At 45.6% G+C, this 15,332-nt stretch overlaps 1 long non-coding RNA gene across 1 annotated transcript in view; it reads left to right on the forward strand.

Moving 5' to 3' along the window:
* The window catches only part of LOC140688727 (uncharacterized), a 31,944-nt gene extending 17,940 nt beyond the window's left edge, over positions 1 to 14,004 (forward strand). Inside the window, exon 4 of the long non-coding RNA XR_012063481.1 lies at positions 13,579 to 14,004. This is a non-coding gene — a long non-coding RNA (uncharacterized lncRNA). The remainder of the gene's footprint in view (positions 1 to 13,578) is intronic.
* The last annotated feature ends 1,328 nt before the right edge of the window (positions 14,005 to 15,332 follow it).

Here is a 15,332-nt window from a genome sequence, read left to right on the forward strand (position 1 = left end):
ACAATGCAACTCCATCCTGACACTATCTACCTGGAGACAGTATCAGATCCCAAGGTTGAGGGCTCATTTCCACAAGACTGTCCTCCACTTCAGATGTCAATCACAAGCCAGGTTGTCACCGATACTTCCAACTGCCTGGCTGTGAATCAGAGGTTCACCCAATCCCCTCCTTGGGTTTGATTAATTTGCTAGAGCAGCTCACTGAATTCAGAGAAACATTCTACTTATGAGATCACCGGTTTACCATAAAAGGATCCAGCTCAGGCCCAGCCAGATGGAAAAGGTGCGCAGAGCAGGCGTGGGGAAAGGGGGCGGAGCTCCCATGCCCTCTCCAGGTGTGCCACTGCCACTCTGCCCGCAACTTCACATGTTCACCTACCAGAAGCTCTCTGAACCCTGTCCTTTTGGGTTTTTATGGAGGCTTCATTACATGGGCACAATTGATTAAATCATTCATTGGCCATTGACGATTGATTCAACCTCCAGCTCCTCACTTCTCCCTAGAGGTCAGGGGGATGGGACTGAAAGTTTCAGCCCTCTAACCACAACCACGTGGTTGGCGCTACGGTCAACCACCTCATTAACATAACAAAAGACACCTTTATGGTTCTCCACACTTAGGAAGGGTTTTAGGAGTTCTGTGCCAGAAGCAGGGTCTAAGACCAAATACATATTCCTATTATAAATCACAATATCACATCCTGAAGCTTAGTGGCTTCAAACTCCCCTTCTGCTCTACCTTATGGGTCTCGTTGGTGGCTGCCCAGTGCGGCTGATCCAGGGTGGGTAGCCGGCTGGAGGGCAGCTGGGGGAAGCTGATCTAAGATGGCCTGAGCTGGGGAGGCAAGAATGGTTGGGGCCCCTCCCCACATGATTTTTCATTTTCCAGCATGTTAGCTTAGCCTGATACTACGGTGGAGATAGCAGGGTTCCAAAAGAGCAAGCAGAAGCCTGCAAGGTCCTCTGAGGTTTAGGTTCAGTACGGGCACGCCTTCACGGCAACCTCACGTTATTGGTCAAAGCAAGTCACAAGGCCAGCCACAGAGTCAAGGGCTGGGGGAATCAATTCTACCTCTCAGCGGAAGGAGCACCACGGTCACGCTGCAATGCATGGAAGGATTAGGATTGCAGTCATTTTTGTAATCAATCCACCACATGAGTCCAATTTTAAGATGAAGGAAAAAAAATGGAGAGAGGTTCAAAGATTTATCGAAAATGTTATAAAATTGCATTGTGGTGATGGTTGCACAGTGCTATAAATTTACTAAAAATCATTGAACTGTACACTGACAATGGCTAACTTTCATATTATTCCTCAGTAAATCACTTCTTAAAAAACAGGAAAAAAATTAAAAATTTATTGATGATCATTCAACTCATAAGTGTCCAAATCTGCATATCAACTCAAGAATTCTAGCACAAAACTCAGTAATCTTGTCAATGCACTGTATGTACCATTCCTAAAGTGTTGGATTCTCAGAATCGGCGCATCTAAGATCTAGAAAGATCTCCTACTGGCTATTTTGCTCATCCCTCTTTCTTCCAGCTGCTGAATGTGGAAGCCTGTGGCAGAGGTGCTGGAATCCTCTTCTTAGGTGGAAAAACGGAAACAGCATTACAGGAACCCGGAGCTGGGTGAAAAATACACCTCATCTTCCCATACGCTTTTATCCAGAGTGGTCAGTCCTGGAAAGAACCTGACCCACTTTTCTTTCTAGAACCAGAAGCTGCAGACAGTTCTTTTGATGATAGGTCCTCTTGTTTTACGCTGACCACATCCAAGGTCGGTAGCTTTAACGTGCTAAGATGCTCGTCTTAACAGTGATGGCATTTTCTTCTATTTTATAATTCAATGTCCAACCCAAGTGTCCTTTTCGGGGCTGCAAGTGGTTGCATTCACATTAAAGTTTGCCCAAGGAACTTCCTTTGTGGGTAAAAATCTCTGACATGAGAACGCTGGGAATAACAACAGTTAAAGAAAAAGTTGGATTGTACATCGTGGTCCTTCTCTCGTGAGCATTAAGGGATCTGGGAGGATGATGAAGACATGGGCAGTGGCGCGGTTCCATCCTATCATTTGGATTTGTCTCTGAAGAGAAAAAGAGTGAAGTCCCGAGGAGATGCAGCCAAGCTCTCCATAAACAGCGCTTTGAAGAGCAAATTGAACAGCTTTCATCAATCACACACAGACCACATCAAAAGCTGCCTGAGGAGAATCGCTCACCCGATGTCAGGCCGGGTCAGGCAAACGTTATCAAACGCTCTTTTAAGATGTTATGAACCAGAATCAGAGAGAGAAAAGGAGGTAAAGGGGAGCATCAGAAATCAGACCATGAAAGGAAGGGAGGCAAATGAGGCAGAGAATGCAAAGCAGAGGCAAAGAGGATGAGGAGGGAAGACAAAGGGTGGGGGAGAGAGGCAGGAGGCTATCAGGACAGACGGCAGCAGACAGAGCAAAAGACAGAAGCAATAAGGAGGGTGCAGCAAAATGGAACAGAAGAGAATCAACAGCTAAAAAGCAGCAGAGAAAAGGAAGCTCAGACGCAAAGTGGAGAGAAACAGCCTTTATCCAGGGTGGAGGCCATGTTGGCCGCCATCCGTCCTGAGGACACGGGGTCTACAACAGACTTCTGTGGAAAACCAGCCGGAACACATCTATTTCCTGCACCTAGAGGAGCATCATCCAGTCCCACGGAAAGGGGATGGAAAGGAAAACAAAGAAAAAAAAGAACTCTCCAACCTCCTTCCTCTCTCTAGCGCCCCAAATTATCTTTTATCTACTATGAAGGGCTCTTTGATCATCCCGGCCAGCTTCACTCAGGCTCTGAAAATCGAAGGAATCAGTCATTAGACCCCCAGCCTGGTGTCCACCTAAGCCCCCACTGGAGTGATTTCATCTTTTATTACAGCAAAGCGAGGGCAGCCATGCATCAGCTCAGGCTATAAATCTGTCTTCTTCGTAGATCAAATTCGATTCTCCAACTAATTGGAGGGAAACAAATCCACTCCTGGGTCAAACCAAGCAAATTTCCCCTTCTCTGTAAAGGGCCTGGCTCTGTCTTAATCAAGAGGTAACGGTCCAGGTGCCTGCGTGTTCCTGTGAGGCACTCTGGGGAGCCCAGGGGCACTGGGAAGGTACCAGGTGCCAAAGAAGGAAACCTTTGCAACAAGAGGAAAGAGATGATGAATGCAAGATCGAAGGGCTTTCTCCAAACAAACTCTGCTTGTTGCACATTTTCACCTCGTAAAGGGACATTGGGAATAACGATGCGTTAAGACACAGGGTCCTAGAGATAGCCTTGCTCCTGGCACTCTGTGCACATTTGTTGAAATAAGGCAAAATACTAGGGGCGATTTACTGGTGGTTCCCAATACTTAGATAGGAGCTGAGAGAAGAACAGTGTCAAAACATAGCGAGCCAGAGAACGTGACAATGAATGTATGTATGTTCATGTACAACTGAAAAATTGTGCTCTACACTGGAATTTGACACAACACTGTAAATGACTATAACTCAATAAAAATGTTTATATAAAAAAACATATCGAGCCAATCATTTTACAGGCATCACTTCATTTAATCCTCACAACAAACCTATGATGTAGACATTCTTCTCCTTACTATTGCCATTTTACTAACAAGGAAATAGAAGCTCAGAGAGGTTAAATGACTGATCCAAAGTGACAGAGAGAGAAAGTGGTGGAGCAGAAATGTGGGCTGCAGCTCACCCCAGAGCAGGTCTTCCATGGCCGACATCACTTGAGTAGCCGATGGAGGTGATGGACGAATACTTTGTCCTTTTCCTTGTCCTTGTCCACTTGGAGCAGCATGCAGGACAGAGAGGAAGGGGACTCACAACAGCCTCAGCCTGGTTGGGCAGGATCAGGGTTTTGAATACAATGGTAACAGTCCACGTCGCCAAGTAGAGGCCAATTTATGATATGAACGTTTTTTGACCTTTGAGATAAATGACGCAGCCTTATGCCAAGCAAAAAGTGGCATTACCATGGGCTTCAGCAAGTGTAGGGTGATCTCTAAACTCTTCTATTTCCCTTTACAAAAGCAAAAGACAAGAAAATGATCCATAATGACAGAGCCCTCAGCACAGAATTGCAACATCTCTTGCATGGGCCAACATGGCGAATGACTCCACAGCATTAATGTGTCCTAAGGTCTTCCTCCCACCGCCCACCTTGGCACAAGCAGCCCACACAGGCCGCAGTGGGGCCTGGAGCACAGACTGTGTGGTCAGACAGACATGCGTTCAGATCTTGTCTCTGCCACTTACGACCTGAGTAACTTTAAACCCTTTGTTCAGTGTCTCTGAGCCACCGTTTCCTCATCTGTAAATGGGGGCTATAAAAAATACCTTAGACTCAAGTAACGTTAGGATAAAATAAAAAGATGAATGCATAACATCTAGAACAATACCTAGCATATAATAAGCACTCTTTTTTAAAAAGCTATCATTATTGTATTTTTCCACCCCTTCATCTTCCTTATTTGAAGCTAGAAGTGGAAGAGGCAGACCGAGTGAAACTGCTTACATGAAAGCCAGATAGAGCCTGGCTATTCCGCCAGAGGCAATAATTATAAAGCTGCTTCAGAGCACAGAGAGTTCCAAGAACGGAATACACATTTGGAACAAGTTCATTAAAAAAAATGCTTACTCATAAAAGCTGCTATCGTTAGAGCCTGACAAATGGCAGACGCTGCACCGATAAATAAGAAGCCAGCAGTGAACAAGCCAGCGGCACCAAGAGGTCGCTTGATTTCTCTCTTCCCACTCTTCAACTGCTTCTTAACCGTTTATGGGATTATAATGACACGTTCAGGGAGGTTTCATGTGCCTGTTTCCTCTGCATTTCCCCCAGACTCCAAATAGAGGGAAGAAGCCTTCGGACGTCTTTACCAAGTCTCCAGGAATGGAACGAGGCAGCCAGCAGGACCAGCAGGACCGCTCTCATGTCTTTGCCCAGTAAACTCGGTTCCAAGCTTTCCCAGCACGTCAGCCTGTCTAGAGATCTCAAAAACCTCAGCTTGTCTGCTCCAGTGCCGCCCCTCATGCCTCACGGGTCCACTCCAAGAAGAGTCGTCTCCTGGCCAGTCTGTGCCCTGCTCTTGCCCCAGCCCGGGGAGATCACCTTCCTGGCAGTGGGCTGAGCTCTTCTAGATGGAGAGCCGGGAGGTTGGAATGACAATGCAGCACAAGCCACTTAGTAGCTGGACACTGTCACCGGACTTCTCTGAGTCTCAGTTTTGTCGTCTCTAAAATGGGGATAATGAGACCTCCCTCATAGTGTTTTCTGTGAAGCTTCAATAAGTTCATGGCCATGAACTTTCCCTATAGAGTGTCTGGCACAGGTAGCAGCTGTTGAAGTTGGTCAATGACAATGACCAAGCCCCCGGATAGCCGGACTCTGTCCTCCGAACTCGGAGGTGGGATGGCAACTGGAAGGTGGGGGGAAAGCCCCCACGTATCTGCCCTCACAACGCAGCAGCAAGCACTGAGATTTCAAGTTGTTTTCAGAGCTTCAAGGTGCAGATATGACCTGGAAACAGGGCAGAGAGAGATAGGGGCTGCACCCACCCTGTTGGTGCCCTGCTCCAGCCCTGCCAGACTCAGCTATGTCTCATTCCCTTGCCGGAGAAAAGCCAGTAACATCAGAAAGGAAGCAGGTTAGTGCTTTTACAGGGCCTGGGGCAAAATGAACTTGCCAGCATTTACCAGAAACCATGGCAAATCTTCTAAATTCTTATATAACGAAAGCCAATGATCTCCATCTGCTCCTTTCTCACCCAAACCTCACCTACCTGACTCCTGTCTTACTGGAGGTTAAAACAAAAATGATATGTCGCATAATTACACAAATCAACAGCTAATCTAGGCTTTGAAAACTTGATTTCTTTTTGTAAAAAGAGGACAAAACACTAAGTAACACATTTAGGGAGGCAAATCCTTCCAAAGCAAAATTTCCTGGAGAAATGGCTTTCTGTAGGGGAGTGCGTGGAGACTGGAAATGACTGGCTTAAATCTTAATCTGCAAAGGTAGGCTTTTAGGCATCTACTCAATTATTCCAGAAATCTGGAAATTATTCTAGAAATTGAATACCCACTACGGGCAACGCTTTGTGTTAGGTGCTGAAATACCAAAACAGATCCAACATGTGATTATTTCCTGTTCATCAGGAGCACCTGGAGAGTTTGTAAACAATGCAGGTGACTAGGTCCCATCACTAAATCATCTAATTCAATGGAAATGGGCTAGCGTCCAGGCCTCCCATTTTTACCCCCTGCAAGTGAAGTTCGTGCGCAGTCAAGGTGGATAAACATGGGCTACGGTGAATAACAGAGGTGGAGGAGAGGCAGGAGTCCAGGCTGGAAAGGCGCAGGGACCAGTCATGGCTTGATTCACTCAGTGGAGGGCTGTGTATCAAGGACTGTGTGAGGTGTGGACATATGAAGCTGCCTAAGAGCTCGCTCTTGCCATCAAAGGGTAGACAGGATGATGAGACAAGTGCAATTATTCTGTATGTAGGTTCTATAATGAACTTAAGCACAGAAGCAGCTCCTGGACCCCTCTGGTAAGTCACAAAAGCCTTTTCAGGTGATACGGTGCCCAAACCACATTCTGACAGACGAGAAAGGTCTAAGCAAACACAGGGACAGCTATGCAGAACATTCCTAGCAGAGGGGACGACCCCTGCAAAGCCCCAAGGCAAGAGAGAGCTCCTTGAGGCCTGGGAACCGCAGTGGTGGTGCAGGGAAGAGTTGGGGGCAGCGAAGGGGCTGGACAGTCAGTGGGGATGGACCAGAGTGTGATGAGTTTCTCACACTTCAGAAACCTTGGTCACCACTCACTTGCCTCTGATCCCCAGCTCCGAGCACAGAGACTGACATAATAAACTTGTAACAACTATTGGTTGGATAAATGAAAACAAGCAGAAGGCTGAGGACAGAGCTCTGGGGAGATGTGGACACATAAAGGCCAACAAAGAGAAGTGGCAGAGAGAAGCAGAGTCAGAGAGATGGAGAAAACGAGGAGATTTAGTGGCCCAGAAACCAAGGGAGGAGAGTGTTCAGAAACAGGGGACTAGTATCAAAGGCCGGAAAGAAGCAAAGGAAACACACAAAAGCCAGCTGTTGGATAACAAGGAGGTGGTCACTAGCAATCTGGCAAAAGCCAAGCATGTGAGAGCTAAGGGAGAAACATGATGGCAGTGAACTCAGGAGGGAACGCTGGGAACATAGATGCATCTGTCAAGAGACTTGGCCTTCAAAGGGCAGGCGAGAGGTGACATGGTAGTGACGGTAATGGGGCTAAGAGGAGGTTAGATTTCTTTTTTCTTTTTAGATAAGTTAGATTTGTACTTTTTTAAAAATGTGTTCAACTGAAAAATCCGGTAGAAAAGGCTAGCCATGTGGGATAGTGTGCTGTGATGATACAAGCAGACTTGTCACGTATACTGTGTGACTCTGGGACTGTTGCAGAACCTCTCTGAGCCTCAGTTCTCATCTGTAAAGCAAAGATAGTCACCCTTGACTGGAATGGTGGTTGTAATAAGTGAATAAAAATTGTCTAGTGCAGTGATTTGCTCCTGGGAGGTTTTGAAGTTCGTATTGTTTTTTTTTTTCCATCTTTAATTGAAAGGTGATGTCCACTTAGAGGTTGGTGGGGTAGAAGGACTTGTGTTCTCCTTCTGTCTCTTCTCTTAGCAGTTTAGGGGCCTCTCACAAGTTGCTAAACACCATGCGTTCTCTTCCATTTCCTCTATCAAATGCAGACACAGGTCCCTGCCTCGTAAAGTTGGGGATTTTATATTTACTGCCAACAGTCAGTAGAAGATGCTTGCAAAAGTTAAAAGTGCCATTGACATGACATGATTACTATCCAGGCAATACAAAAAGGAGAAACTTGAGACGGGTGACCAATATTTCCTTCGAGTCAGGTTGAATCATGGACTCATTCTTAAAAGCTATAAGGCCTTAGGGAAGCCGAACACAGAACTTCTGTATCTTGATCTCTAAAAGAACTTTTTTTTTAAATTTAAGTGTATGAAGTCTCTGAATGTAGTGAATGTCAATAAATGTTACTTTCTTGTCTCTTGATGTGGAAACTTGAAAAAACACTATTGTCTTCCATCTCCACGGCATAGTCTAGGTAGAATTCGGCTTGGTTACAAAGGAAAGGCAAGAAGATTCAAGTTCAAGTGTACGCAATGATCATTAGAAGGCTCGAGAAGTAGAGGCAACCTATTTCTAAACTGAGCTATTGCTGGAGACCCTCCTTGACAATCTTTTTAGCCTTACCAACAGGCCATGGATTTAACTAAAATCTTCATTCTACCGACTCTTCTCCCAAGCCAGCACCTTGATCAGAACATACGGGTCAGTCTCTCTGATGTGACTGCAGGCTCCTCAGAGGCATAAGCACAGTGTCCTTCTCATCACTGCTCTCCAGCGCCCAGTTCGGCACCACCCCGAAGAGGCACTCTGTAGTGGAGCTGGGCAGACCTGGGCTCCAGTCTCTGTGCCATTCTAAACAGGTGCCATTGACAGAGAGATTCAACTTCATCAGTAAGCTACAGTTTCTAAAAATAAATTTACCATATGATCCATTAATTCCACTCCTGGGCATGTATCTGGAGGAAACTCTAATTTGAAAAGATACATGCATTCCAGTGTTCACAGCAGCACTATTTACAACAACCAACACATAGAAACAACCTAAATGTCCACTGACAGATGACTGGATAAAGAAGTTGTGGTATATATATAGTGGAATACTACTCAGCCATAAAAAGAATGAATTAATGCCATTTGCAGCAACATGGATGGACTTAGAGATTATCATACTGAGTGAAATAAGTCAGACAGAGAAAGACAAATATTATACAATGTCGCTTATATGTGGAATCTAAAAAAGATACAAATTCTATTTACAAACCTGAAATAGGCTCACGGACATAGAAAACAAACTGTGGATGCCAGGGGGAAAAGGGGAAGGGACAGATTAGAAGTTTGGGATTAATAGGTACACATTACTATATATAAAACAGATAAACAACAAGGACCTACTGAGTAGCACAGGGAACTATATTCAATTTCTTATAATGAGCTGTCAATGGAAAAGAATCTGAAAAAAAAATATGTATATATATGTATGTATAGGTATAACTGAATTGCTTTGCTCTACACATGAAACTAACATTGTAGACTGACTACACTTCAAAGAAAAAATAAGAATTAAAAAAATTAGCTGTAGTTTCCTTATCTATAAAATGGACATCTATAAAATTTCTGATTTGCAAATGTGGAAGGGAGGAACAGAGTGAGGGTCCTGGAACTGGTCAAGTGACCAGTCACCTAGCAGGGTGTCAGCACATCACAGGAGCTCATATTAAGAATAGAAGCCCCCAGCATCCCAGGCAAATGAGTCCAGTGAGATCAGGGTGCACACGGGAGTAGCAGAATGTGGACAGTGAGATTTTATAGCTAAAAAGAGAGGGAAAAGGCTCAAGTGAATTTTCTCTCTGTTTCACTAAAATAATACGCTCCAAGCCTGAGACCTTTTTCCTCCTGTCTACCGACCAAAACTCATTTTTCCAACAGAGATCTGAGCCACCATAAATCCCACCAGGGGTCAAAATGGCTGACACAATTTTAACTACAAGAGAGCGCAGCATAAATGGCATCATTATTGTCCCCAAGGACTGCTCTCTGCCTTTTCTAGGGGACAAAAGAAACAGTCATATTTTTTAACCTGGAAATGTATAGTATTCGAGAATTTTTGAGGGACAGATCCAAGAACCCAGATGCACAAAGGCTGTTACAGGAAAGCATGAACAGACTTAAACTGAACAATCTTCCTGCCTTTTTGAAAGTGTCTTTGTTGCTATCCTATCCAAAAACTGAAAGACACTGTTTCTAAATAAAGTCAGTTCTACCTCCGATCCCCTGTGACTCGGTAGTCCTCTGTATCTCTCTGAATTCTATAACCATATCTCTTTTAGTGATGGGGCATTCACTCCCTCACTGGGTCCACACACTTTCTCCCGGGGAGCTGCAATTACTGTAATGCAGTTCAGACACAACTACTCAGATTTCACGAGTTAAGGACACGGTGGTCTCCAACAAGACAGCCCTCAGTTGGAACAACAGCCATAAGTTCAGGGGTCCCCAGGCCCCCTGCACTTCTGACCAGCTGGCTAGAAATGCAGGGGTTCCCCCAGCTCCCTCAAGTTCAGGTATCCAGAGTGACTCACAGAACACAGGAAAATGTGATACTTACGACTAAAGCTTTATCATGAAGGATACAACCCCCCCATGCCAGACAAATAAACAGAGGCACAGGCCTAGGAGGGTCCTGAATGTGAAGCTTTGTGTCCTCCCTGATGGAAGAAAGATGCAAAACTCTGCTGATACATCGATCTGTTCACCAACCCGGAAGCTCCACCAAGCCTCAGTATCCAGAGATTTCATTGGGATTTCATGAAGTAGGCATCATTAATTGAATCACTGGCCATGGATTTGAGCTCAGTCTCCAGCTTCCCTCCACTCCTTAAGGTCAGGCCAATATTACGTGGCTCAAAACCCCAGTACTCGAATCATAGGACTGGTCTTTTCAGCACAGCCATCCCCATCCTGAAAGTAGGTAGGGCCTCACACTGAATTCAAGCGTGACCCCAAGGGCTCGCCATGAATAACAAAGATACTCCCATCATTTTGGAAACTCCAAGGGTTTCAAAGCTCCGCAGGACAAAGACCAGACCAGTACTTTGTTGTACAACAGCAGGAAGGAGCCTAAGCTCTGACACACTCAGTGCTCACACTCTACGTCCTGTGCGTGCTCACCTGTTGCCAACTTAAGCAAGTCACACACTCCCTTTCTCAGTCTTTTTATCTTCTGGTGCTGTTGTGACTGGTCAACCTCATTTCTCCTATTTCCCATCAGGAAATCCATACCCTACCCCTCCTGCTCCAACTCAGCCTCCCCAGATAAGTCATGGAATTCTGACATAACCTGGGAAGCAAGGACAGTGAGACGAGAAGAGGACCGAGGGCAGAACTGTCTCTAATATTTCAGAGTGAACAGAGGAAGACCAGCCTAGAAGGAGCCTGGAGAGGTAGGGGGCTTCCGCCCCTGCATACGGCAGTGGAGATTCAGGAAATGCGCTTTCAACACGCTGGGAAGGACCAACAGTGTCAGCTACTACCAGGAGGTCAAGGAAGAAAATGGCTTAAAAGTTTCCATTGGATTCATCAATAAAATAGTCACGGATGACCTTCCTGAGAGCCGTTTCAGTAGAACGATAAAGGCAGAAGCCAGACTGCAGTGGGTAGAATAGAGGATGGGAAACAAGGAAGTAGAGAAGCAAATATAGATGTCTCTTTAAAGAGAAGGCAAGGTGGGAGAGGGTATAGATCAGCGGCAGAGTGCAGCGCTTAGCATGCTTGAGGTCCTGGGTTCAATCCCCAGCACCTCCATTAAAAAAAAATAACAATAGTAAATAAATGAACATAACTATCTCCCCCCAATTTGTTTTTTTAATTTTAAAAAATACTACAGAGAAAGCAGTGGTTGAAAGATGCTGTGGGATGTGAGAGTAATTGGATATTCAGGATGAACGATTTAAACATGTTCACGTGCTTATAAGAAGAGACCAAGAGGGAAAGGGACAGGGTGACAATCTAAGGAAGAGAAAAGGAACATCGATCAAGCCAGGCTGCTAAGGACTGGGGAGAAGGGCTCCAGAGGACAAGAGAAGGGATCAGCCCAGACAGGGCTGCCCCTCTTCCATTGTAACAGCCGTGAAAGACAGACGCATGGAGGTAGGAGTAGCTAATTTGGAGGTTTGGTAGCAGTAAGTTAAGGGGAGGGTGGTGGAGTGTTCCCATCTACAGTTTCTGCTTCCTCCATGAAGTAGGAAGAATGGCCTTGGCTTAACGTGTGAAAGTCAAACATTTGAAGAAAGGAGGGAAATGAAGAAGCCACGAAAATGCTAGCTTAGAGGACTCGAGAGAGATTGGGACCATGGAATGGGGACAGGGCAGCAGGGAAGAGTAGCGTCAGAACTCTGACGCAGTGGTCAATTAATCTGCACATTAGTTCCGGTTTCTCTCCAGCACTTAGCAACCCCGGTAGAGAGGGCTGATAGCTAATTAGATCCTGGGTTGAGGTTTGGTCAGTCAGGTGTGAAAGGAAGGCATGGAGAAATGCTCTTGGCTAGACCGAGACTGAAGTAACATGGAGCTGGAGAGGGAGCAGGTGGGGCTTATAGATCTGAAGAACAGAGAGAAAGAGAGCAATGATCTGGGAGCCCCTGTGTTAAAAGACAGAAGTCGTGTGAATGACTAAGTAAAAAGAAGCAGAAAAATAGGAGGTGTGGTCAGAGACTAGGATGTGATTCAGGCGTTAAGGGCAGGGTGGGGACATGCACATGGGGGCTCAAGTACGGTGGAAAGCAGAGGTCACTGTATGTGAGAAGATCCAAAAATGAGGAAGAGAGCATTGTGGGTGCACCCCTGTGAACACGGGAGCTAAGCCAGGGCAAGACAAAGATGCAGGGATACTGTGAGCCACGTGCTGACGTCTTTAGTGAACAGGGGAGGATGACTAAGAGATTGTCACATGCTGATCGAGAAATACAGAGTAGAAATTACAAGTCAGAGGCTTACTGGCCAATTGGATAAATAGCCAGGTTTTATTTGGCCGGTGCAAGATTTCTTGCTTATTTGTTTTCTGATGAATTGCTTCCCATCACTTGAAAATTCAGAAGAGTTCATATAAAGATCTGGATTCTTTGGAAGGCTGCTTTTAAAAACTATGAAGTTCTAGCAACACAGGGGTCCTCTCCCTCCACTGTCACCTCTGGAGCTGAGGAGCGACCGTGCCCTTTTAGAGTATCTTGTGGTCTCCGGTTCACCACAGCACCCACAAGCTTGCTTCACCCATTTCAGATACCAGCCTGCCCTTATGGGTATTTCACGGGCGACCCCTAGGACAGGCAATGCCAAAGAGCATGAGCTTAAAGGGGCAGAAATTTTCACATGAGTCACGTAGGGGAGTCGTAGTGGGGAGCAGAGATGGTGCCCGTGCTGTCTGCTGGCCCTGAGAGACAGAAGGAGGACAGCTCCCTCGGAGAAGGGAGGGGCAGGTTCAGACAAGAAGGCAGAGGGAGTGATCAGTGAGAAGTCGGAGGCTGTGAATGGATTTCTTGATTACGGAAATTCCAGAGGACAGACATTTTTGGAAGACGCGGAGCCAGGTGACAGGAAACAGAGCAGTACTTGAAAAAGCAGGTGACTGGAAGTTCCCTGGGAAGAGATATTGAAGATGTGAAGCATCAATTGTGAAACCTCAGACATTGCTAACTAATGATTCTTGAGAACAACTTGGTGGTTGGGGTGGAGTCACTGATCTGGACACTGGGCACCTGGACACTGGGCACTCAAGTCACCCCAGCAAGACCCGACCAGGACAGATCAGAAACACACAGAGTGGTCTTGGTACCAAATCACCAAGAAATGAATCGAACTGAATTTCTAATCACTGTTTTCTTCCTCTCTGTCTACAGGTCCCAGAGTCTGAGTAAGAGAAGTCTCGGCTGACTTAACACAGCCGTTATCTGATGCAAGAGTCCTCTTTCTAAAATCCCCAACAGCATTGCCATTTAGTCACCTTGCGGGCAGCACAGGTCCTGCCGGCCAGGAGAGAAAGAAGCAGCACGTTGAGCAGAAACCCAAATGCCAAATCGACTTCAAAATTTCGCCAGAGCATGGTTCAAGAACCTGGACAAAGGAATGAACACTCTTCTGTCTCCTCTTCCCTCCCCACGTGGATCCATGTCCCCATCCCAGTAAAATTCTTAGCAGTACGTTTCAGCCAAAATTGTAGGTCTTAAATGGATTTTTTTTAGCAGGTCAAGAAACTTGACCATCCCATTAATGGACCATTTTCAAATGTATTGTGTTCCGGGTTCTAAACATCCCACACGTAAACTCCAAGCACACAGCTCAGCAGCATGAAAACTGCCTATATATTAAACCAGATGTGAGAAAACGTGTGAGTTTCCATTTGTTTTGTTCAAGGATCCCATCAATCAAGGCCTCGTGGCTTCCACATTCTGACAATAACTATGGATGCATCAAAGGCTCCCTTCTCTTTTTAAACTAAAGCCTCTTCCCCTGATGTTTGCTCAGCTTACAAAGAGCTACCAGCCCATCCCTCTCTAGACTCAACCCAGCCTCCTCCTGAAATGGCTTGGGAGGTGTCAGGACCCCATGGACACAGACACCTGCGGGCTTCACTGCAGACTTTGGTCTCTACCTGCAGGGTTATTGGGGTATAAGGTGTGAACTCAAGAATCAGCCTGGAGAGAATGCTGGTCAGTTGGTCCCTCGCTCTGCAACAGTTTAACGTACCCCTGCTCCCTCCATACCCGGCTATGGAATCCTAAACAAGCTCAAATTGATCTGTGATCTTGGTACAGCTTTCCATTCAGATTTCCAATGACAGATTTTCCTCCTCTTTACCTTTTTGCTCTTCTCTTCTTATCAAAAAAAAAAAGAGTAATAAAAGGAATCAGAGAAGAACTCACAGTTTCTCATCACCTCGTGTCGTTTCCATCTAAACAAAAAAAGTCTTATTGAAAAAAAAGGGGGGGTGGGCTGGGGGGAAGAAAAAGGTGATATTTAATTTTATTGGGGAGAACGGATCATTGCGAGAGAATGCCTGTGGCTAAATGAGACCATCAAACCCAGAGCAGAGCGGCGAGCCGCGCACACAAATATGAAGTAATATCTTTCTACTCTGAGGGAAACTGACACTCAATTTCCGAAGCTTCAGGCAGGCGGCTCAGAGTTGGCTGAAATCGCAGCCGCCTTCTTGGAACCATTTACAACTGCTTCTACTCTCTGCAGTGAAAGCTTAAAAATGCAAATGAAATGGGGCCATTTAAAGAAAAATATCCCTGCTAACTGTGCTCTGGGAAAGGAAAAAAAAAAGGCCTATAGCTCAGAGGGCAATCTTAAAGTCAATGAAACCCAGCAGCGCCGGGTGATGTCTCATTCTGATGGATAATGTGCACTGTGCCTTTCCCTCATGAGTTTAGAAGTATTTAAAGAAAAGGGTAAAATCACCCTGTTTAGGAGATTAATTTCTTTCTGGGAAAAAAAGTCTGTTTTTGCTGTCACTTTGGGTTTGATGAGAGTAAAACCAGAGCTTATTCTAAATGTTTGCAGCTGAAAATTACCAAGGTGGGGAACTGGGGGAGAAAAAAAAAAAACCTGAAGAGGTCAAACCCTGGCCCATCTGCCCAGGCAAATTCAT

This window comes from Vicugna pacos, chromosome 23 (assembly GCF_048564905.1).
Source record: "Vicugna pacos chromosome 23, VicPac4, whole genome shotgun sequence".
Classification (NCBI taxonomy): domain Eukaryota; kingdom Metazoa; phylum Chordata; class Mammalia; order Artiodactyla; family Camelidae; genus Vicugna; species Vicugna pacos.